A 22,738-nucleotide genomic window follows, 5' to 3' on the forward strand; every position below is an offset into this window, starting at 1 on the left:
AATACTTTCTTCATGTCTACCCTCCTAAGAAACTGACAGCCTATACAACTAACACCATTCATGAAAAACAAAGGCATCATGATCATCTTAGGTTTATGACCAAAAACCCAGACTCTAGCCAGTTGTGCCAGGCATCATATTAGCCATTTAACTGGAGATGATTCTGAATTTCTCTGGAAATACTTAGTGAAGCAACTATGGTTCATAAATAATCACTTGAAATATGCCTTTTAAAATATCCTGTCATTTTTTTCTCTCATTGGTTTGCCTCTTGTCACCAGGAAAAGATTAACTTTCCCTGGCATGGACTAAAAATATCCAAATCAATTTGTTTATTGCCAAGTTACTCACCTTTATCTCTTACCACTCACTCTGCTCTGACCTTTCCTCCAGCATTGGACCAATGCAGACTACTTAACCATTCCACAGTGTCCTATCTCACCGCTAGCTGTTTGCAGACTTGCTTTCCTGTTTCTGGTATGTTTTTTCCTTATTCTTCAGATATCAACTCATATCACCTGTATCAAAGCTTACAATATTGATGTAAAACTGAGATATAAGTCCCTTCTATTTGTTCCAGTAATGCCCTGATTTGTAAGAGCTGTAGTGTGTATGACTCTGTGTGGAAATTGCCTGTGTGTCTGCTTTTCCTTTTTACCATGCAGGATTGTTGAGGAGTGGACTGTATCATCTTCATCTTCTAATTCCAGTGCTTATTATGGTGACTTAGCACATAGCCATTGGTAAATGAAGACAGAGTGGGAAAAATAGAATCTCTGATGGTTAGTCACAGTGATGAATACTTCAGGGTGCAATACTGGCAAATTATGTTTAATGGTAACTGTTACTATAGTCATACATACCGTTTTTGTTCTTATTAATATGAATATGGCCCTCACATTTTAAAACCAACTCATGCTTCATAAACTTTGACATCTTTTCTTTGCATGTCCCACTAATTTGAATCTGGGTCCTTTAGAATTTCTCCCTTACAAATTACTTTTATGTGATGTCAAAGTCTTTCTAAAGAAAGCATCCTAAAATAGGCAGAGACTTCAGAGAAATAAATATTTTATTTATTGAGTTGTTCAAATAACATTTGAATTTTTTCCTATTAAATGTATGATGTGAAACCTTTCTTGAAGGAGAATATTTTTGTTTCATTTGTGGATGAGGAAGAATCATACAATATTTTAAATTGTTTCATAGCATATTTAATTATCTCTTAACTGGATTCTTCAAATTAAAGCCAGTTTGCAGTTTTATGCACTTGAACTACCTAAATGCTAACAGTTTAAACAATTCCCAAACAACCAAACTGTCATTTGTATTTACATGGAGATAAACTTCACTTTAGTGAAGGTCATTTTGTTTTTCAGTTATTATCACTACAATAATGATCTGAAGATCATTTTGTCCCACTCCTACTATAGCCATGGTCAGTGTTTTAATGTATTCTAATTGTTATAGTGTCGTTAAACTCATGTAATTTTAAAAAATAATTTCAATTTTAAACACTTATGTCTAATTCTTTCCTCTGGAGAAAGTATTGCTCAGGTCTTTTACTTTTTCTACTTGTTTATTCATCCTTGATTAAATTTTTAGAAGCACTCTTAAAATTAGAGGAAATTTCCAGTTCTAATATCAAGAATTTTCCAGCTATTAACCATTTGTGAGTAAACTGCTGAGAGATGTCACTACCCATATTATCTTAGTATTTTGTACAAGTCAGAACATTCCAGTTAACCACAATACAACCTTTATAATCACAATGTTCACGCTGAAAAATGCTATCATTTCATCCTCACATTCGTTTTCAGGTCTCCCCACTTGTGCATATTGTCCTTGATATCAAAGTGATCCCATTCTGATCCATGGATTGTACTCCATTGTTGTATTCTTCACATCCTTCATTCTGCCACATTCCATCATCTTTCCTTGACCCTCATGATCTTGAATAGTTTAAGGTAGAATTTATACAGCATGTCTCTCAGTGGAATTTTTCTGATGCATAATTATGATTCTAGCCAGAGCATATGTTTTTGGCAAGAGTATCACACAAGTTGTTGTGTGACTTTTTTCATGGAATCCTGTCATGTGACCTGTAATTTAGATTTTTCTATTATTAATTATGTCATTAATGGTATCTGCTGGGTAGCTTCTCTCTCATAATTTTTTTAAGTTTGTATATTCTTAAATTAAATTAAATTACTTTGGGGCAAGTACTTTGAGATTATGTAAATACCTGTACCTAATAAAACTTGTAATTTTTTCATTTATATGTATTTAGTTTGATATATGCAGTGAGCTACAATTTATTAATGTCATTTTAAAATTTATTTTTCTTTGGGAAATATTCTACTTTGACAATTTCAGGATTATATAAATTTGTAAGACCAGTACAAAGAACATTCCCAAATGTTGACATTTTACTACATGAGCGCTGTCCTTTTTTCCCCCTCTCCCTGTGTCTTGCTAGATAAATATAAATGTATGTTTATAGTAAAGATTTTTCTCTGAACCATTTGTGAGTTCCAGGCATGCTGCTTCTTTTTTCCCAAACACTTGTATTTCCTAAAAATAATGAATTATTTTATATGGCTATAATATAATTATAGGTTCAATAGTTATATATAATTTACAAGCATATTCAGATTCTGCCAGTAATCTCAATGATGTTCAGTGTAGCCAAGAAAATCCAAGATGGTGGATTTTTGTACTCCATCATTCACTGCACCTCATGGTTTTGTTTCTTTAGTCTCCTTTAATGTGGGATATTTCCCAGGTCTTTCATTGGTTTTCATCACATTTATGTTTTTGTACCTCATAGGTCAGTTGTTTTGCAAATTTTTCTTCAGATTGAGTTTGTACAATGTTTCCACATGATTATGCCATGTGGGATGTAGTGTCAAACAGGTGATGCTGAGTCCTTTGTAATGCATCAGATTCCTGTGGACTCGCAGACCCTCCTGGTTTGTTGAAGTCAGCAGGCATGTTGAGGAAGCCCACCTGACTAAGAACTGTGAACAGTCTTAGAAATTGGAGATGACCCCTAGGACTTGAAGGTAGCTATAAACCAAGAGCCAAGAAATAGCTGGGGACCTCAGTTCTATAGTCATAAGGAAATAGAACAGCAAATACTGTCACTTGGTTCCATTATTGGTCAATGTTAACTATATTTGTGGTTAAGGGCTATCTGACACATTTGCCCATGGTATAGTTGCTATTTGCTCTGTTGTATTTAATAAAAATCTTGTTCAAAGACACTTTGAGACTCTGTAAATATCTGACTTCTTCTTAAAATTTCACATACTTTGGTTATGCTCTGGTCATTTGTGTTGAGTGAAGTGATTGCTTTGATGATTGCCAAGTAATTTGATCTCCTTTCACTCTGTGCAGTGCTCATTTTCACCTGTCCATGCCAACAGGCTCCACAACTATTGCTGTGGGAAGTGAGTGTGAAGACAAGGTACTGGTGAGTTGGACTCAGACTTCCTAGTTCTGTGATCCAGGAAGTATGAGGGAGAGAACAAGCAGGGCTCAGGCACGGGTTATGGAGACATTCAAGATCTGGGAGGGAAACTTGGAGAACACAGGCAGGAAGTAAGCCAGGAAGAACGTATATGGGCAAAGTCACTTGTCTAATAGTGTGTTCAGGGAGTTGGGAATGTGGCCTAATTGGGACTGTGGAATGAAACTCTTGGACCCTCACAGCTGCAGAAGGAGGAGACAAATGTGGCAGAAGGGTAGCAAGGAGAAAGCAGAAAAGAAGGAGCAGGAGGGGGATGACATATAGGGCTGAGGTCTCAATCTCGAATACTGGGAATGCAGAGTTTCTTAATGTGATATTTCTACATAGTTTGGAAATATGGATGCATGGGCAAATGAGTGACTAATTTAAAAAATCAAAATAATATACAACCATGCTTCAAAATTAATTGTGGATTCATTATAGATTTAATAATATAAAATAAAAGTAAGAGAACATGAACAAAAAGCCTGAGTCAAAGAGAAGAGGTAGGAGTCATGCAGCCATGCATTTTCATTGCCTCTGGAAAATGTGCACTGCTTTCTCCTCAGTTGAGGACACACATTGCCATCATCTTGAAATCACTGAAACAGCCTTCTGTTAGTGCATCCACTATATTCCCATGGATACTGTCTGGACTCAGTGAGTGTGTGGGCATTGAAAAGTGGGTTTGTGGGATTTTGTTTGTAGAAGAGTTTTCTTGGCACCAAGGCCTTCATCATCCTCAAGTTCCACTACACTTTAAGTCCAGTTAAATATAACGACAACTTTCCCACAGATGTCTGTCAACTTTTAGGGATGAATCCCAGGGCTCATCCAAGTCCCAGTGATGTTTGACATTTGATGGGGATGCACATCTGCACCAGAGCTGGCATTTCACAGCCTGGACCCTACATATGTGCGCTGAGAACTCTGGGCTAGCAGTTGTCACCACTGTCAGAGGATCTTGCATGAGCTCAGCTGCTTACTTGTGTTTACAAGAATTGCTTGGCAACAGGGAACTGCCATTGACAGATACCAAACCACCAGCTTCCTTGTTGGAAAGGGCATTTTGACAAGACTTGGTTGGCTCATGTATAAGCTCTAGTTTTGTCTTTGGGAGTTGGTGACAAGCCCAGATCTATTTCCCCCTGTGGAGCAGCTTTTTGAAGGAAACAGATAGGCTCAAGAGCTGAGATTTGTTGATTTATGCTACATGTGCTTGTGATGTTCCTGGCTCCTGGTTCTATCACCACTGGCACAGCACCACTTTCACAAGCCCAAGTGTGCACCTGTGTTTACCAGCATTGCTAGGCCAGGAATACCTGCCAATTGACAGGTACTAACCACATAGCTGTTCAGTGGTGATACAGTGGAGACACTTGCTTCGTTCATTGTAAGTGACAGTATTGAGTTCATGTTAGGCTCACAAGAAGCAATAGTATTGTGTTCCTGAGGCTGTGACAGCTGAGAGAACCTGAGGGGGCTCTGTGAGGCCAGCGAACTGCCATGAAGTCTTCTGGTTGGGGAACCAGTGCCCAGCACCCTCGGGCTCCTCCACCCACCGGTGGAGGACCTTCCTGTGCTGTGGGTGTGCAGGTGTGTATACCGAAAGCCACACCACACCCAGTCCACCTCGTGTGCTACAAAGCGGTGGGAAAGATGCACAAAGTTGCGAGCACCAGCCATGTGGCCAAAGTACAGAAAATGCTGGAAGGCAGGAAACATGTGAATGACACTGATCGGGAGAACAGGTGACAGGGCCTTGGGGTGAAGGCAGTGTTGTCCAATGGAGGCAGGCAGTTTGGGAGGAGTGCCTCCTTCCCAGGCTTGACCCAGAGGAGGGGTAAGGGATGGGAGAGGAAAGGGAGAGGGGTGGGTGTGACTTCACCCAGGATGCTGTACTGTCCCCAACAGGGCACCTAGGCACCTGGGACCTGCATAACTTGGAGAGGTCTAGTGGCCGGGCCATTGTTATGAGCAGCAAACCAAATCCACCCATAATTCCCCTTCTAGAACTTTATTGATCATTGAAAAGTTATTTTACTAGCACAATTTAGTACATGTAGTGTTTTGTTTTTCTTATATACATTTAGAACTCTTTTTATCATATATATTGTGAGAACTTGCATAATGAGACAAATATTTCCCAGAATGTATCAGCTTCTGGGATAAACAGTTCAGATAAAATCGAATATCCACTTCATGTTTTGTCAGTGTATACCCATGTATTAGTTTCTTTAGTGAGGAATCATTTAAGTAGGGAAATGGAGCCATGCAGTTTTTATTTTGAAGCTTTTTCACACTATCTAGGTGTGCAGTGTTCACTCCTCAGTAAATTTTACATATTCCTCATGTGCCTTTTTACTCATCAGTGAGTCTAGTTGTGAAGAGTTACACAGTGCCATCTTGATCAACCAACCATGTTTGTAAGAGGGTTTGTTGGCAATTCTTGGATTTTCTAAAAGACATTCAGTAAGGTCAGTTACTTCTAATGAAGAACAGAGTACACTGGCAACTTTCCACATCTTAAAGCGTCAACTCACCTTGTTTTTTCAGTTTGTTCCAAATTCAGGTAGACAATAGTCAACATCTTTTTCATTTTTGATCAAGGTATGGTCAATGCAAGAACAGAAATACACAATGAAAACCTTTTGTAAAATTAATACACATTAATAAAAATGTGAAAAGGGCATCTGAATCAGGCAGGGTGAACTTGCCTAAAATACTAGTTACTAAGTAGCTGAAGTTGGAGGATCTTGACATGAAGGCCAGCCTGGGAAATTTAACCAAGACTGTGGCAATTAAAGAAAAAACAACTGAAAAACATAAACTTAGACTCATTGAAAGCATAGACCCTAAAACACTTCTGTAGAATAGATGCAATTGTATTATTTTGCATAACTGAAATGCTGTATTTGTTAGTAGTAGCAATGATACTGTTCATAATATCTCACAGGTAGTGATTGACATGTGGTAGAAGCTATTGAAAATAGCTCCCTTAGACAGAGGAATAACATTGTATTCTGTAACATAACTGCTACTTTGAATCTCCATTTTATGGAAGAGAAAGGTGGCTCACTGTCTTCACAGAAAACTAAGAAAGAGCTAGTAAATAACATCTTAAAGTAGTATTGACCTCCAAGTAGTGTTAAATCTAAAGACTGTACTTCTTTTATTCAGACAGGCTGCTCTGGGTGGGCATGTAGCACAATGGTAGAGAACTTGGCTTGTGTGAGGGAGCCCATGTGCTCTATCACCAGCACTGTAAGCAAAATCAAAACAAATTTGATCAAATAGGCTAATCATTGTTCTGAAATTAATTACATTCTGAAATATTAATTACCTACTATTTCATGTCTGCAACTACATGGATAATTTTGAGTACTTTCATCTGAGCTTCTAAAACACTCTCTCAACTTCCAGAACTGCTGTGTTCTATACCTATGCTTATGGCCATCCAGATGTTGTGACTCTCCTAGTTCAGAAGTGTCTGATTGATGCCTGTGATAATGAACCCAGTATTGCATTGATTAAGGTAGGATGATTCAGCAGGAGATGAGTTTGATTTAAATGTTTACATAGCCATGCGTATTTGTGGATCCTGTAGTCCTGGGACTTGGGAGGCTGGGGCAGGAAGATCTCCAGTGCAGAAAGCCTGGCCATATAGAGAGTTCAAGGGTGGGTTGAACTCAAAGCCAGTGGGAATTTGTCTCAAAAAACAAACAAACAAACAAACAAAAATGCTTAAAATAAAAGTGAATTTATCTCATTTAAATATAACTAGTTGGTGAAACCTGTGGAATGTTTCTCTTGAGTCTCTGGAATTTAAGTATTTTATTATTAGCTGTTACAGTTGCACATGTGGTACATTGTGATATTTACATAGTGCTTACAATGTATCTTAATTAGATTCCCCATTTCCATCTTTCTCTTTTCCCTCTTCTTCCTTCTTAGAACAGTTTCACCAGGTTTCATTGTTCACTTTTTTGGAACAATTCCCACATGCCTGACAATACCAACCTGAGGAAAGTGTGAGTATTCTCTTGGAAAATGTTGCTGATCTGAACGTGATGGACTGCAGTGGCCGCACTGCTCTCCACTACTCTGTGTGCAATGCAAATACATCAATGGCTGCCAAACTCCTTGTACACAAGGCAAATTTTGAATCCCAAACCAAGGTATATGCCACCCAAGATTATTTCCAAAATATTAGGAGTTTAACACTGTTTTGGTGTTTTAACAGTGACATGTGGTGGCATGTTTTCCAAATGTAGATGTTCAAGCATTGCCTGAATGAAAATCTTTCAATGTGACATAGTTCTCCATAATTTCACTTTTAATATTGATACTTTTGATGAAGTTTCAGAGTCCAGATTTCTTTTACCCACATATGACAAATGTATAAAAAGTACTAATATTGTTAAAGGTAAAGCTTTTCTTTTTTCCTAATATATTTTGCACCATTTTTTCTAATCAGTGGAAAACAACAGAGAAAGCAAACTGAGCTCTGGAAATGGCAGTATCTTAAAACTCAAGCAAAACACAATCACTTTATAACAAATGGAAATCTTGTTGCTGTTAGGAAGTTGTATCCAAATGATTTTTCTCTTGGAGGTGAGGCTGAAGCAAGAAAAATAAGAAATGGAAAGTGACTACAAGTGTGCAATCCAATTTGGATATTAGGTAACAGAGGGAAAATAGGAAGAGAACTTTGTTTATTTGAACTTCTTTTTAAAATTTATGTGCTTACAAATTATGTTCTCCATTTTGGGCAATAATAATTCTTAGTTCAAGAAAGAAAATGGTTGTGTTTCAAATATGCTTGTAGAGATCAAGTTTAGTAGAATCTGAGGAAACCAGACTGGCAGTGACTAGGTGATGATAATGTGGAAAACGAAAGCGAAGTTTAAATAACTCCCTGTCCTATTATCTATTCTGGCAGAAAGAGCCACTTTAATGAGAGTCTAAATCTGCTCTAGTATATATAACCTCTTATTAAGAGGTGGGTGATATTTCATATTGCATTTTTGTATAATGAAATTAAGTTGCATTTTGCAATTTCTGTTTTCCATTCTATTCCTGGCCAAGGAGATTAAATATAATGCATTTGCCAGTAAGTGACTGTGTCTTTCTATTTTCCCCTTTTTGCCAAAATGCCAAATAACAAAGGTAATTCTTCAGGTAGATGAACGATAAAACCCAAATAACCTGCTTCTCTGATCTCAGCTATATTGTGCATAACAATGACCTGGGGAAAGTTTTGACAGATTGCAAGTCCAGTCTTTCCCTGAAGAGTCTGATTCAGTAAGTCTCATAAGGCCTGGACATGGATATTTTAAAATATTTCCTCAAAATTGTGATGAAATTCTTGCACAAGAAAATATGATTCATGATAAATGTATTCTAGAAAAACAATATATGAATTCTCTATTCTTGAAAACTTAAACGTAGAAGAGTTGGAGTTTGAACAGGCACTCCTGTCTTCCCATCTCTCATTTCCAATAACATTAGCCTGTCTCTCATCTGTCTTTCTCCACCTCCTTGGTTGGGAAGTGAATAGGAATATTATTGGCCGTAGCTATTGGCTAACAGTACCACCCTTTTCCATCCAATAATAAGTCATTCACTGCCAATGAGAAGTTAGAAATTGGATTATGATAAGTAAGTAATAGACACAGACTGTCATTTAAAGATTTCATGGCTCGTTTTTATCATTCAGGTCATCAGTCAACAAATGTCAAGAACCAGCAAGCTTTTCTTCTTGAGAACAGTAGCAAATCACGAACCTTATTTTCACTTGATGTTGTATGGTGGCAGTCCTCAGGGTCCCTTAATTCAGAGATGCCTACATCATCAGCCTGACATTTTAAACACTGAAAAATGTAGCTAGTAGAACCAGTGTTGAGAATTTTTTGAACCATTTAGTTTCATCCATCCTTTAAACTCATTATTAATTTAATTAATAGTCTGAGTAATTAAATACAAATGGATGTAAATTAGTAATGTCTTGAAAAAGGTGTTTTGAGTCTTTTGTCTTCCCCCACAGGATGGCTTCACACCACTTTTACTTGCTCTAATGACGATCAAACAGTATATGGTTGAACTTTTCTTAAAGAAAGAAACAAATCTACATGCAGTTGATAAGCTGAGCAGGTATACTTGTTTATTCTTTTCAATATCTTTGTGGGCTCTAGTTATACTTGTTTATCCTTTTCAATATCTTAGTGTGTTCCAGTGTGAGTTACAGTCACTCAAGTCAGAAATATTTTACACATACTGACCCAATATCAAATTCATGAAATGTGTCCAATCATGTGTATAAATAGGTGTATTGAAGTACCTAAAGGTGAAGTTATGCCTGTGTTATTTTAGATCTGTCCTCATGTATGCGGTAAAATGCAGTTCAAAACACAGGTAGACCTTCTTCTTCAGCAAGGTGCTGATGTCTTTTTTAAAGATGCTTTGGATGGACTGCATCGCATTATGCTGTTGGTGGAGGTGATAATGCGTAAGTATTTATATCTAAATGCTAGTTAGCATTAAATTGAGTTTCACAAAATTCCAACAGTAGCATAATCATACATCCAGTGAGATTTCATATTGTAGTTCGGGTAGTTTTGGAATGGTAATGAGTTAAAAAACTTCATTAGCCAAGAAACCAAGCAAAAGACTACAGTAGACGGAAGTAGCATTGGGTGCAGATTCTCAGGAGTTGTTTTGGCTGTGCTGGGGATTGAACCTGGGGCTTCTCATGTGCTAGTCAACCATTCTTTTAGTCAGGTGCATACCTAGCCTCTGTCTTAGGAATTTAAAACCTTTATCCTTAGGGATCACAGCATTCTGATATCAAGCACTATGCACAGGCTACAAATATTTTATCTTCTGATTTTTCTAATTAGCTGTTTGTAGGAAATATCCTTTCAAAAATATGTGGTTACCATTCCTTATTAGTCATCTTCCCCATAATCATCCTTAAATCATCATTATTTGAATAACAATCTAAGAATATCTTTATGTACTAGAAAGAGAATCTTTTTTACAAGTCAGATAGAGTGAAGAACATCTTAGTCATTCTTTTGTTTTTTTGACTTTGTGGCTGCTGATTTGTTATTCACATTCAGCCTGGTAACATTTTGCCTTTTCTCTTCGTCTTTAATGATTTTGATACTCAGGGATATATTTAGATGTAAAAGTTGCTATTTTTAATTCACATGTACATATGCTATTGTACTCAGCCATAATTCCAATAGGAACACTCTACCTTGTCATCTGGGCCTTCTAGCTTTAGCCAGACACATTGCTGGCAAAATGACTCATCCTGCATGTCCAAGGAAAGTTTTCCTTTGAGGCCTTTGCCTTTTCTGCTAGTAGTCATTAGTTATGATCACTGTAAACTATGAAATTGGTTCAGATAAAATTGTAGGAAGAGACCAGTTTTCATTCTGTTTACTACTAGATCTGTACTAAAAGGTGCCTTTTATCTTCTGTAGCACCTTTTCTGAGGTTATAGGGAATCCCATATTACCCTTCCCTTAGATGGGCGTCAACTTTAATTTTTCTGCTTACATAATCTCTTTTCCATGGTAATAAATACTCCTAATCTACTTTATTTTCTGCCTTAAATTCCAAATATTTTCGAATTTTGCTTCCAAAAGGAGCCATTGTGCAGAATTCTCTGAATCTGAAGTGGATTTGTGTATTCAAGAGAGCTAAGCTACATAATGATATTATTGGTTGTAGGTGGGGGTGATGTCTAACATAGAGTACCATGGGAGGAGGTGGGGGTGGCAGAAAGTAAACTAAGCAGGCACAGAGGAGAACAGGAGCTGCTTTTACACCTAACTGGTGCCTTGAGGAGAATTGGGGGTGGGGTGTGCAGAATCCAACTGCCCAGAATCTATTGCAGTAGGGGTCCTTTGCTGAAGTAGGGTTGTGTAAGACAGAGGGGAAATCTGTTGGCAGGAATTTTAGGTCCAACCTTGAATCTGCCTAAAGCAGACAGATGGGTGTATGTGAACAAGTTTGTGCAAAGGCTGGCACCTGGGCAGTGGCGAGAGGGCGCATGCATGGTGGATCCTTTCTGACCTTCTCCATCTGGTACCACTTCTAGAAGATCACAGTGGTCATCTGTGGCTTTCATTCTAAGTATACACATGTTAGGCCCTGAAAAGAGGTAATGGGCCCCTTTAGGGGATGTTCGTTAATTACAAGTCTAGGGTGTTTCTTATATTTGGAAGGGCCAGAGAGATGTGGAAGTGAAGTATAGGCACATTCTCTTTCCTGATCATGTCTGGGTATCTGCCTACTTTAACAATGACTCCTTGGTACCTAAGTAAAAAAGAAGGTTTTGTCTTCCAAGTCAGCTGGAAATAGACCTGGAAACTAAATGCCATTCTATCACTGATCTACTGATTCTGAGTTTGATTAGGTCACATAGGAATACTTGTAGTCCAAGCCAGGTCTTCCTCCCAATTACCTCAATAATATGGGAAATTATGTTATCTACTTTAATGGGATAATATACTAATATAATGTTAGCTACAAATTATTAAATAGCTGGTTTGTTCTTAATTAAAAAGTGCAAAGAATAGGACAGAATAAGCAAAGTTAAGACTTATAGTTTTCTGGTAAATGCAGTGTTTTAATATTGAACTCTTAATATTGAACACATATATGTTAGATTTTATTTGGAATTCCAGTACAGTTCAGTTTTTAAAAAATATTCTTTTCATTTTTTTCTGTGCACAATTTCATAACAATATGGCTAACTAAACTTGTGAAATCCTTACTTTTTAGAAGATTTTTCAACCTAGGAGAAATGGTTTGTCCAAGAACAAATACTTGTTCATTGTAGAGTTTGGACTTATTTTGAATTTAGAAGACTTTCCACTGTGTCATATCAATGTAGTTAATCAGCTGAGTTTTATTGCCGTCTATGCAGGAAAGTCACTTTCATTTTTCTACTTTAATTACAAGTTCAATAAATCTTTGTAGAGCTCAAAGTGTTGAAGCAAAAAGATCTGATGGGAACACTGATATTGTCTGAAATACTCTTAAGAATTCATTGCCCATTAAAACAAAGTTTAATGAGAATAAAAAAGAATTGCTTGTATTTGATAAATATTTTCTTACCAACATTGAAATAGTAATTTTATTTATCAAATTTTAAACTCATAGCATTAGGCAAATGTTTTTGAAATATGAAGGAAAGATACATAAAAGTGTCTCACATGGCAATTCAAGTAATATTTCTGATTCTGAATTACCTTAGTTTTCTACCCAAGATGAGAAAGTAAGAGTGAAAAAACTTTGATCCCCCCCACAGAAAAGCAAACAATTTAAGTGTATATTGTGTTTACATATCTTCTCCAAATTTCTTTCCTAGTAGTCTTGGAGTTTATCATTAATTAAGAGATTATTTATAGGAAATTACAATCTTAAACATATTATCTGATGAAAATGGTGGTTTACTTAATTTTACCACTAGAAAAGTTATATTATCTTTGTATCAACAAGAAGTAGGTTTTTAAAAATAGTATGATGTATCTTTCCTCTACAGTCACATTACAGCAATTTGAATTTGTTATAAAATTGGATTTTCTATTTCATTTTTATAATCCCTTTCATTATTACACTGCTTTGTGTTCCACTACAGTGTGACTTGTGTCACTAAAACTAAAGAAAAATATTTGATCATTTTCCTTATTTGATTGCCTAAGTACATAATGAAAATTAATTATTTTCTGTTTCAAATTCTTCAATTTGAGATACAACTCATGATGTTGCATTGATTGTTTTGAACATTTTTCTTGGGTTACTTCATGTCATTTTCACATGTGTATATAATGTACTTTGATCATATTTACCCACACTTTCCCTTTCTTGTCATCCTTTTTCCCCCAATTGTCACCTTCCTCTTCCCACATAGTGTCCCTTCTACTTTCATGCATCTTAAAAATTTTTTTGATACTTCCATAATGATTTCTATAGTAGCTGGACTAACTTACTGTCCCACCAATAATGTGTAAGTGCCCTTTCCCCCACATTCTGGCCAGAATTTACTGTAATTTCTTTCTCTCGTGAGTCATTCTGACTGGGGTGAAATGGAATCTCAATGTAGTGTTGATTTTCAATTCCCTGACTCCAAAAGATGTGGATATCTTCATGTGTTTGTGGCCATTTCTACTTCTTTAGTGAAATGTCTGTTCCTTTGCACGTATTTGCTTGTTTATTTTTATTTAAGCAGTACTGTGGTTTGCCCTCAGGGACTCATGCTTGCTTGGTAGGCACTCTACCACTGCATCCCTAGCCCTTGTTTCTTTTATTTTGTTCAGATAAGGTCTTGTGTTTTTGCCATACCACACTCTGACCACAATCCTCCTACACATAGCTGGTATCACAGGAATGGACCACCATGCCCCACCTGATCATTGAGATGGAGTCTTTGTCACATTTTCCCTGGACTGTCTTTGACTGGCAATCATCTGCATCTCCACCTCCTAAATAAAAGGGATTATAAGCAGGAAGCACTGGTCCTGGCCTTATTAACCCATTATTGATTGTTTTTTTTTATATTGGTGTTTAGTTTTTTGAGTTCTTCTGGTTATTTTTTTGTTAATCTCCTGCTGATGGATAGCTCTTGAGGACTATATCCCATTTTGCAGGATATATTTTCACTCTGATAATTGTTTCCTTTAGTGTGTAGAAGCTTTTTAATTTGATGCAGGGATCTTGTTTCCATCATGTGCATTTTGATATCCATTTTTTCCCAGCAACATTTTTTGAAGAGGCTGTCTTTGTCTAATAATGTGATATGGAGAGGTTCTTTGTTTTTTGGTGGGACTTGGGTTTAAACTCAGTCACTCTACTGCCTGAGCCACACCTCCAGCCCATTTTACTTTGGTTATTTTGCAGGTGGGGTTCTCACAAACTGTTTGCCCAGGCTTCCCTCAAACTGTAATCACCAGGATCTGTGCCTCCCAAGTAGCTAGGATTACAGGCATTAGCCACTGGATCCTGACACAGAGGTCTTTACTGGCCATTTGTCTTTGGAGTTGGAAGTGCCTCATCTCTTTGGATATTCATTTTTCCCCTAGATTTGGGAAATTTTCTGCTAAAATTTCATTTTTGTTTTTATGTCTTCAGTTTCTATCTCAGTGCCCTCTTCTATACCACAGATTCACATGGTTGATCTTTTAGTCATGTCTCTGAGGTCTTGGATATTGGAGTCATGATTGCATTTTTTCTTTATTAATATTTGAATGTAATAATTCATCAACCTTGTTTTCATTTATGGATATTCTTTCTTGTACTTGATTTAGTTTATTGGTGATACTTTCCATTGGGTGCTTCAATTGATTTATTAAGCTTTTCATTTTGAACATTCCTATTCATTTTGTTGTTTTTGTTCAGAATCCTTAACAGTTTTCTGGATTTGTCATCCAGGTCATTGTATTTCCCCTCGATGTTGTGATGTTCTCTTCTAGGTCTTGAATTGGCTATTTTTATTCACGTATCATTGGTTTAAATCCACTTTGAAGTCACTGATCATTTTTAGAGCTAGACTTTTGGATTATTTGTCTGGCATTTCATCCTTTTAAATATCTTTGGATTCAGTTATTGAAGAGTTAAATTTAGAAGGTGTTATGTTGGCTTGTTTTTTTTTTTATGTTCCTTGTGAATCAAAGTTGCAATTTGTGTATTTGTCCACCTGAATATGTCTTTCATGTTTATTGTGGACTCATCTTAGTAAAGAGCCTTCTCTTGAGGCCTTTTATCCTCAGTACAACCCAAGGAGGAGAAAATAAACCATCACAAAAGCAACAATATGCCCAAACTAGTGCAAAAGTGGGCTGAGAGTCAGGCCATTTAAGGGTCGAGCAGTCAGTTTCAAGATTCAATAGTAAACACCCTGGTGGAGGTCTGGGTCTGGGGAAATAGAGGGATTCTCTGTGCTCATATTTGTGGATAAATCTTTTAGGTATTTGTGTTTCTTTTGGTGGTATTGGTGTTTGAACTCAGGGCCTTCTGCTTGGTAGGTAGGTACTCTGTTAGTTGCACCATGCCTCCAACCCTTTATCACTTTCAGGTTATTATTTTTTTAATAGAGTCTCATTTTTTTTCACCTGCACCAGTCTGGAAGCATGATCTTCCTGCCTATGCCTTCAACACAGCAGGGATTACAGGCATGAGCTACTGTGTCAGGTCAATGTTTGTATGTCTTGAATGTGGTTATATGTAATATCTTGTCTAAAACATTTTTAAAGATTTTATATGTACAAATATTTCCTATAGAAGTATTCAACTAGTGTTAATCTCAATTTTCAAAATATAATTAAATTATTATCATTATTATGTTTTTGTGAGTTTCTTGTTTCTACAGTACTAGAGTTTGAACTCAGCTGTGTGTTTGCTGAGCAATAACTCTGACACTCAAGCCACACCAAATCTAGTTGCTTTTAGTTTGCTTGTTATTCAGAGAGGGTTTTACACTAATTTTGCCCAGTTAGCCTTGATACATGATTCTCCTTACCTACGTCTTTTGAGTAGCTGGGATTACAGGCTTGTACCCCATGCCCTGCTTGTTTTTGAGATAGGGTCTTGCTAACTTTTACCCTGGCTGTCCTTAAACTGTCACCCTCCTATCCTCACCTCCCACATAGCTAGAATTACAGGGGTGAGCCTCCACACTCAGCTTAATATCTATTTTTATAGACTATTGCTTTTACTTAGCTGTTCTAACCAGTTTATTCTCAATAAATGTATACATTTGACAGGATGAACACATTTGGAAGTGAATGAACAGAACAGGCTGATGACAGTGGAAATAACCCATCTCAGGTATGAAAAAACTTAAATTTACACTTTTGGAAAGTTTTTTTCCTTTCTTTAAAATGCAGCATACTCCTTTTAGAGTAAGTATGCCATAATTTGGTAGCTAATACAGAATTTGAAAACATTTTAACTAATTCTAAAATATTCTTAAAATCTGTAGTAACATTTGGCTAAAGTTTATCTTTGAATTTGATACAATGTTTTATGTGCTTCCACTTATGTAACTTCCTTCAATGATAAAGAATGTGAGAACAAATTTTTGCCCTGTTATTACATAGTTGAAGTTATGAACAATGTGACAGTAATGGGCCCTGGGATGGGTTCTTGTTAAAACCAGATTATTCCTAGTGGCTTAAATTGGTAGTTTCTTATTATGAGTTACAAATGTCAAATATAAAGAATTAATTCTGGTGTATGGTCTCTAATAGTCTGAGCAAATAGGATCATAAAATCTACCTAACTGCTCTTAGGAAAATCATAGTTTTCTGAAAAGGATTTTTAGTGTGGTGTACAAACAATGACATTCCACCTTATTTCATTTCGATATAGAAAACTGGAACTATAAAGTTTTTATCCACTTTCTTTAGTGGTATTAGAATATGTTAGAACTGGATTTAATACAGATAGTCAAATGCAGGTAAAACAGTACCACGGATTCATATATATATAAAGGAAAAAAAACAATGAAACCTCTTGTAATTGCTTTAAGTGTACAGGGAGAGGAAGGTAAGGGGAGATGTAGGGGGTCATCTAACCAATGTACAATGTAAAACTATTGAGAATTGTCACAACAAATCCCCCCCTTGTACAATAAATATATGCTAATAAAAATGAAAAAAATAAAAGAACATTTAGGACTCTGTTTTCATTTCTGATTGGTATTTGTTGATTTGGTCTGACAATAATTTAAAGATTGCTTACTTTGCAGTTGCTGATCTTTACAAACAGCACTTTACCGCACTGTTAGGACTCATTTTGTAAGTTATGGTGACGCCATGGTTTTCTATGGAAGGACACCTGTGTATTATTAAGTCAACTAATTCATTTTTGGAAAATCTAATACATAATGAATTATGTTTATTCCAATCAACAGTGACAAACTTTAGTTTGTGATTCAAGTTTTTTCCTATACTTGTCTATAGTAAATTATTTTTCAGTTCTAATTATAATTTATTTGAGAATAGATAAACATATAAAAAGTTTAAAAGTCAAAATTTAATTGATTTTTGTCTTTATTTAAGGATAAGGTTATTTTGGAAACATGCAAACTGATAGAAAAAAAATTGAGAATCAAGCCAAGAAACTTGATGTTTCACTTTCACATCTGCAAGAAAACTCTCACAAAGCAAAGGTGGATCATGACACTGATTGAAAAGACACATTTGTGAACTCAGAAATTTATTCTGTGGTGCAAAAACAAAAGAAAACTTCCATCAAACAGGGATGATTGGAGCATGAAATCAGAAACAGCTCACCAGAAATGAGTTAAAGCACAGTGTTTGTGAAGTCTGTGAAAAAATGAAAATGATGCTTATCGTAAGGAGGAAGCACCACATGGTAACTCTAAAGGAAGACCACACTTAATATTACCACTGTGTAAGCTGACAAATGATATACTTGAGTGTGAGGGAAAAGTGCATCTGGAGGGCCTGTCACTGTAGACCTACAGACAAGTCCCAAAGAAAAGGAACCCAGTCTTGAAAATCTGTTTCTTCCATGTTCTTGATACGTGGACTCTCGACAGTCATCTTCTAAAGTTTGCTTCCCTGAAAATAAATTAGACTATGAAAATAAGAAATCAAACACTAAACATGCTTTTGACACAAATGAGGTGAATTCTAATAATAATGATAATAGAAAATGAGAGTAAAGACCTCAAAACTAGTTGCAGTAGACATGAAATGAGCCATGTTGTTTGATTTGCAAATGAATAAAATCAGATATCACTAATTGGATGGTGGATATTGGACATATACCTAAGTCTAGTAAAGCAGAGGACCACTGGCTTTGCAGCTCCAATGAAATGAACCATGTGAATCAATTAAAGCAACACTGTTTGTGTTAAAGATATTTATAAGAAAACAAAAACCAATATAGGAATTGTCCCAGAAACCATTATATGATAATCACAGTGCTAATAACTACAACATAATGAAACCTGAATTAGAAAATGTCAGATTTTTCCTACCTGAAAGTGACAGAATACCAAAACTGTGTCCAAATGAGGACAAGCAAAGATTTAAGAATGAGACACTTATGTTAAAATTAGAGGTCCTGGTTTTGGAGTAGAAACGTTCACCCGTAGAAAGAGGGAGACAGACAGACAGCAGTTGCTCGCACCTGTAATCCTACCCACTTGGGAGGCTGAAATCAGGAGGATCCTGATTGGAGGTCTGCCTGAGCAAAAATGTTCATGAGACCCCCATCTCTAGGGAAAAAAAGCTGGGTGTGATCGTGTGTGTGCCTGTCATCTGAGGTCTGGTAGGTAGTGTAAAATAAGTGGGTCATGTTGCAGGCTGGCATGGGCCAAAAGCAAAACTTTATCTCCAAAACAACCAGCGCAAAAAGGGCTGGAAGCGTGGCTCAAGTAGTAAAGTGGCTGCCTAGCAAGAGCAGAGTCTTTAGTTCAAACCTTAGAACCTCTAAAAAATAATACAATGAAAGAGGGAGAGTTTTATTTGCTGCTATTTTATGTTAAACAATTTTATTCTGATTTTCTCCTAATGAAAAAAATCACATTTAAAATTGTCTTGATATAGATCACATCTGCAGTCTAAATAATAGGAGTTCAGCAGAACATTTTCTTCTTTTTTTGTTGTTTTTCATGTTACTGGAGGAACTCAGGGCCTTATGCTCACTAGGCCGGCACTCTACCACTTGAACCATTGTGCCAGCCCCAGGAAAAAATTTTCAGAACTTCATCTTTAGATTTCTATCAGTCTTCCATGTGGCATAGGACATGGAATTTAACTTGGTTCTATACCAAATGACCTTCTGACTCAAGATACTCCTCAAGGAAATTGATAAAAATGTAATAAGCTCTAGATACTTTTTTCTTATTATCATAGGGATACATAGCTTGACAGGAAGGAAGCAATGACTGAGAAGGGAAATGATAATGCATTTAGCTTTGATAAATATTGCCAGCCAAGGTAGCCTATTTATTGAGCTTTATTTGTATAAATTTATCTTGCTCACAGTTTATCATTGTTCCAACATGAACACTTTTAATAGTTTTGATAATGAGTATATGTATGTCCACATTTTTAATCATTTCTGAGTTTTAGATTGCATTTGTGTAATCATCTATCTCCATTAGTTCAGTAAGTTTTGGAGTGTGAATTTATCTCACAAGTAGCATATTCTCACAGTCAAAATTTAGTATTTAACTCCAAATTTTTAAGCAGCTGAGTTCTGATGTACATTGAATTGTAAAATTAGGCGAAAATCTCAAGAAATTGTTTAAAAGTAGAAGTAGATCAGGCATTCACACCCAATGCAGGTAAGTGTTAAATCACATAGCAAAAGTCACCCTTTTTAAATTTATCAAATTCAATGGATTTGTAGGGTAATTTGTCTAATTCAGCATTATCGAATTACATCTTCCCTTTTGGTGCCATAAAACAGTATGAAAAGTCCTCAATAGCTTTTGAGTGAAGCTTTGAATATTTCTTGGTTTCACTCTTGTTATGGATAGACATGTGGCAAGTGTTATGGGGGTGACTGAAAACTGAGTGTCATCTCCTTTTCCAGAATTCCATACTAGCAGCTCAGCAGTCTCATTGTGCCCCACTGGGTCCATACATTTCACTGAGAACCTTCACTTTTTTCATAGCCCAGGATCCAAAGGGAAAAAAAAAAGAACTATAAAAGTCACTGAAGAGGGGGATGATCAGTTTAGTGCAGAACAGGGAAAGTTTCCTTTCGATCTTGAGATCATATACAGTCACTTTCAAAAAATCTGTCTGCTAACTGTAAAATTTAAGTAGTAAAGACAGAAGAGAGCACATTTTGTCTTTTACTTTTGCCAGTTAAACAGGAAATGAAAATGTTGGCTAGGAAGGGGTGGATGAAAAAGGCATGAAATGAAGGGCCCATTTTGAAAGGGTTTCTTTTATTGAACAGGGATGAAGTGAATTTTGAAAACTGTCAATGACCTGTAATGATAAAATTACACTAAATACACAAATATTTTAGTGACTAAAATCAAGACAAACTAAGAGTGAAGTGATACAGTCAATGAAAAGAAGGAAAGTTATTTTTATTGAGAAGTGATAGTTATCTGTAGTCTCACACTGTCATTGAAGGTGAAATAAGAAAAGCAAAGGAAAAAGCGCAAAAAGAATAAAATGAAGGTGTCAGAGATGCTGAATCCTGGTGCTGCAGCCACTGCGTCTGCTGTCCCTGCTGCTGCTGCAGACCACAATTAGGATGGATTACTTCTGCAAAGAGAGAGTGGAAAAGCTGACAATCAAGAGTTTTCTATTAAGAAGACTGAAAAAGATGAAAAGTAAGAACATGGAGATATTTCAAAGTAGGTAATTGTTCTTTTCATAGACAACAAAGTTATATTTTGCCTGATAATCAGTATGAACCCATTTTATTCTTCTATCAAGAATCTTCAGGCCTTGCATGGTTACCAGTGAATCCTACAATGAATGCCCTTTTCAATTACGTACAAATGTTTATTTAAAAGATAATGACTAAAGTTGGCAAATGGGAGGAAAAATTGTTCTTATGCACTGTTGTAAAATTAAATACATAAATAATGTGTGGAGTGCACCTTAGTAGTGTATCACTAAATTTCCTATGAATATTATTTTAAGATAAACTACTTCACTTCTAGTATTGGGTCTAGGAAAACATGCCCTGAAAAGTCAAATTTTCACACATGTGATAAGAACATTTATTTATCATACATAAATAACATAAAATAGTACATAATTATTTCATATAATGTATACACTAAGTATATATGTTTTAATGATACATACAAATGCTTTGCATATATACATATGTATGTTAAAGATATTTATTATAGAATTGTAATATCATTTAGATGAACACAATATAAACACTCACCAATAAGGAGATATATTATTACACCTTTAAAATAGTGTTGTATGTAGCTACTTAAAAATGATATTAGCTACATTTGTTCTAGTACTTATAAAATCTGCTAAGTGCAGAAGGAAGCAAACTGCTTCACTGGCACTCTACTTTGTTACCAATAAGATTGTTACTTATTAGGTTTCTGTTTGTTGTTCACTATGGATGAGTGCTGGAATATTAGACTCTCATATTAATCTGAACCTTGCCAAAGGATTAGCAGGATATATTTAAATCTGCATAAAAAATCTTTGATAGATTAACAGAAATTGGAAAAATGTTTTTCAGTCATATTGCAAATATTCATGCAGATATGTTATATATAATCATTATATGAGTTGTAAAACAGAACTAAATGAGATAAATCAGATAATCCTGAATTATTCCACTAAACTGATACATTTGAAAGAAGGGTCTGTGCTCATTGATAGAATTTTTCCCCATTAATTTGTGTGTGTGTGTGTGTGTGCATGTGTGTGTGTGTGTGTGTGTGTGTGCGTGTGTGTGTGTAATGTGCAGTGCAAGTGCAGGAACACTGAGCTACTACCCTCCCCCACTCTGCACTCATTCTTGAACTCACTGCAGTAATTATCATTCCCACCAACCTTCAGAAAATTTATGGTTGATTTTCACTCAAATGATCTAAGCCTCATTCTACTGAGCAATCAGCAATATTTTACTTCTCTAAACACTTTCTTCCCTTGGATTCAGAGTATAACTCACCTGGTTTTCCTCCCATGCTTTGAATCCATCCATTTTAGTCTGTTTTGCTTGTTTCTCAGCATCCCCCACCTTTTACACACAAGCACCCCAAGGCCTCAGTCTTTGATCTCCTTTCTCAGGCTTTTATTACTTCTGTGTGCTATTTAAATTTAATTTCCTTTTATTTCTTTAGTTCTTTATTTAAAGGCCACTTTCTCAGTAAGATTTTTCCTGGCCATCCTGACTAATATTCCTATCACCCCTCCCCAAACACATAAAATTCATTTTCATGCTTCAGTTTCTCTCCTTTTAGATAATATACATTTTGCCTTTCTGTTTTTGTTTATTGTTTTTATGTGTATACTTCACATTCATTAGCAGGATTTTGTCTGTTTACCGTCACATACTTAGTGCTTAGAAAAGGAAATAAGTTAGATGGCTACGAAAAGTAGAGTTGAGCCAATTCCAGTTCTAATTCTTATATACATGGAAATGTCACAAGGAAACTCCCTATACAGCTATTTTTTAAAATGTCATTTTTTTCTCTTATAAAGTCAGAGACCAAAGGGCAGAATATGTCCT

General features: G+C 36.0%; 1 long non-coding RNA gene across 4 annotated transcripts; it reads left to right on the forward strand.

The window, feature by feature from the left end:
• Positions 1 to 379: 379 nt before the first annotated feature.
• LOC141417206 (uncharacterized) lies at positions 380 to 21,226 on the forward strand. 4 transcript variants are annotated; one of them, XR_012441797.1, is made up of 8 exons: positions 380 to 477; positions 3,400 to 3,475; positions 6,935 to 7,046; positions 7,466 to 7,542; positions 9,558 to 9,664; positions 9,884 to 10,019; positions 16,288 to 16,351; positions 17,587 to 19,060. It is a non-coding gene; the product is annotated as an uncharacterized lncRNA (long non-coding RNA). The 4 variants fall into 4 exon arrangements; XR_012441796.1 differs by lacking the exons at positions 9,884 to 10,019; positions 17,587 to 19,060 and adding an exon at positions 20,653 to 21,226; XR_012441795.1 differs by lacking the exon at positions 9,884 to 10,019.
• The last annotated feature ends 1,512 nt before the right edge of the window (positions 21,227 to 22,738 follow it).

Source organism: Castor canadensis, chromosome 15, assembly GCF_047511655.1.
Source record: "Castor canadensis chromosome 15, mCasCan1.hap1v2, whole genome shotgun sequence".
NCBI lineage: Eukaryota > Metazoa > Chordata > Mammalia > Rodentia > Castoridae > Castor > Castor canadensis.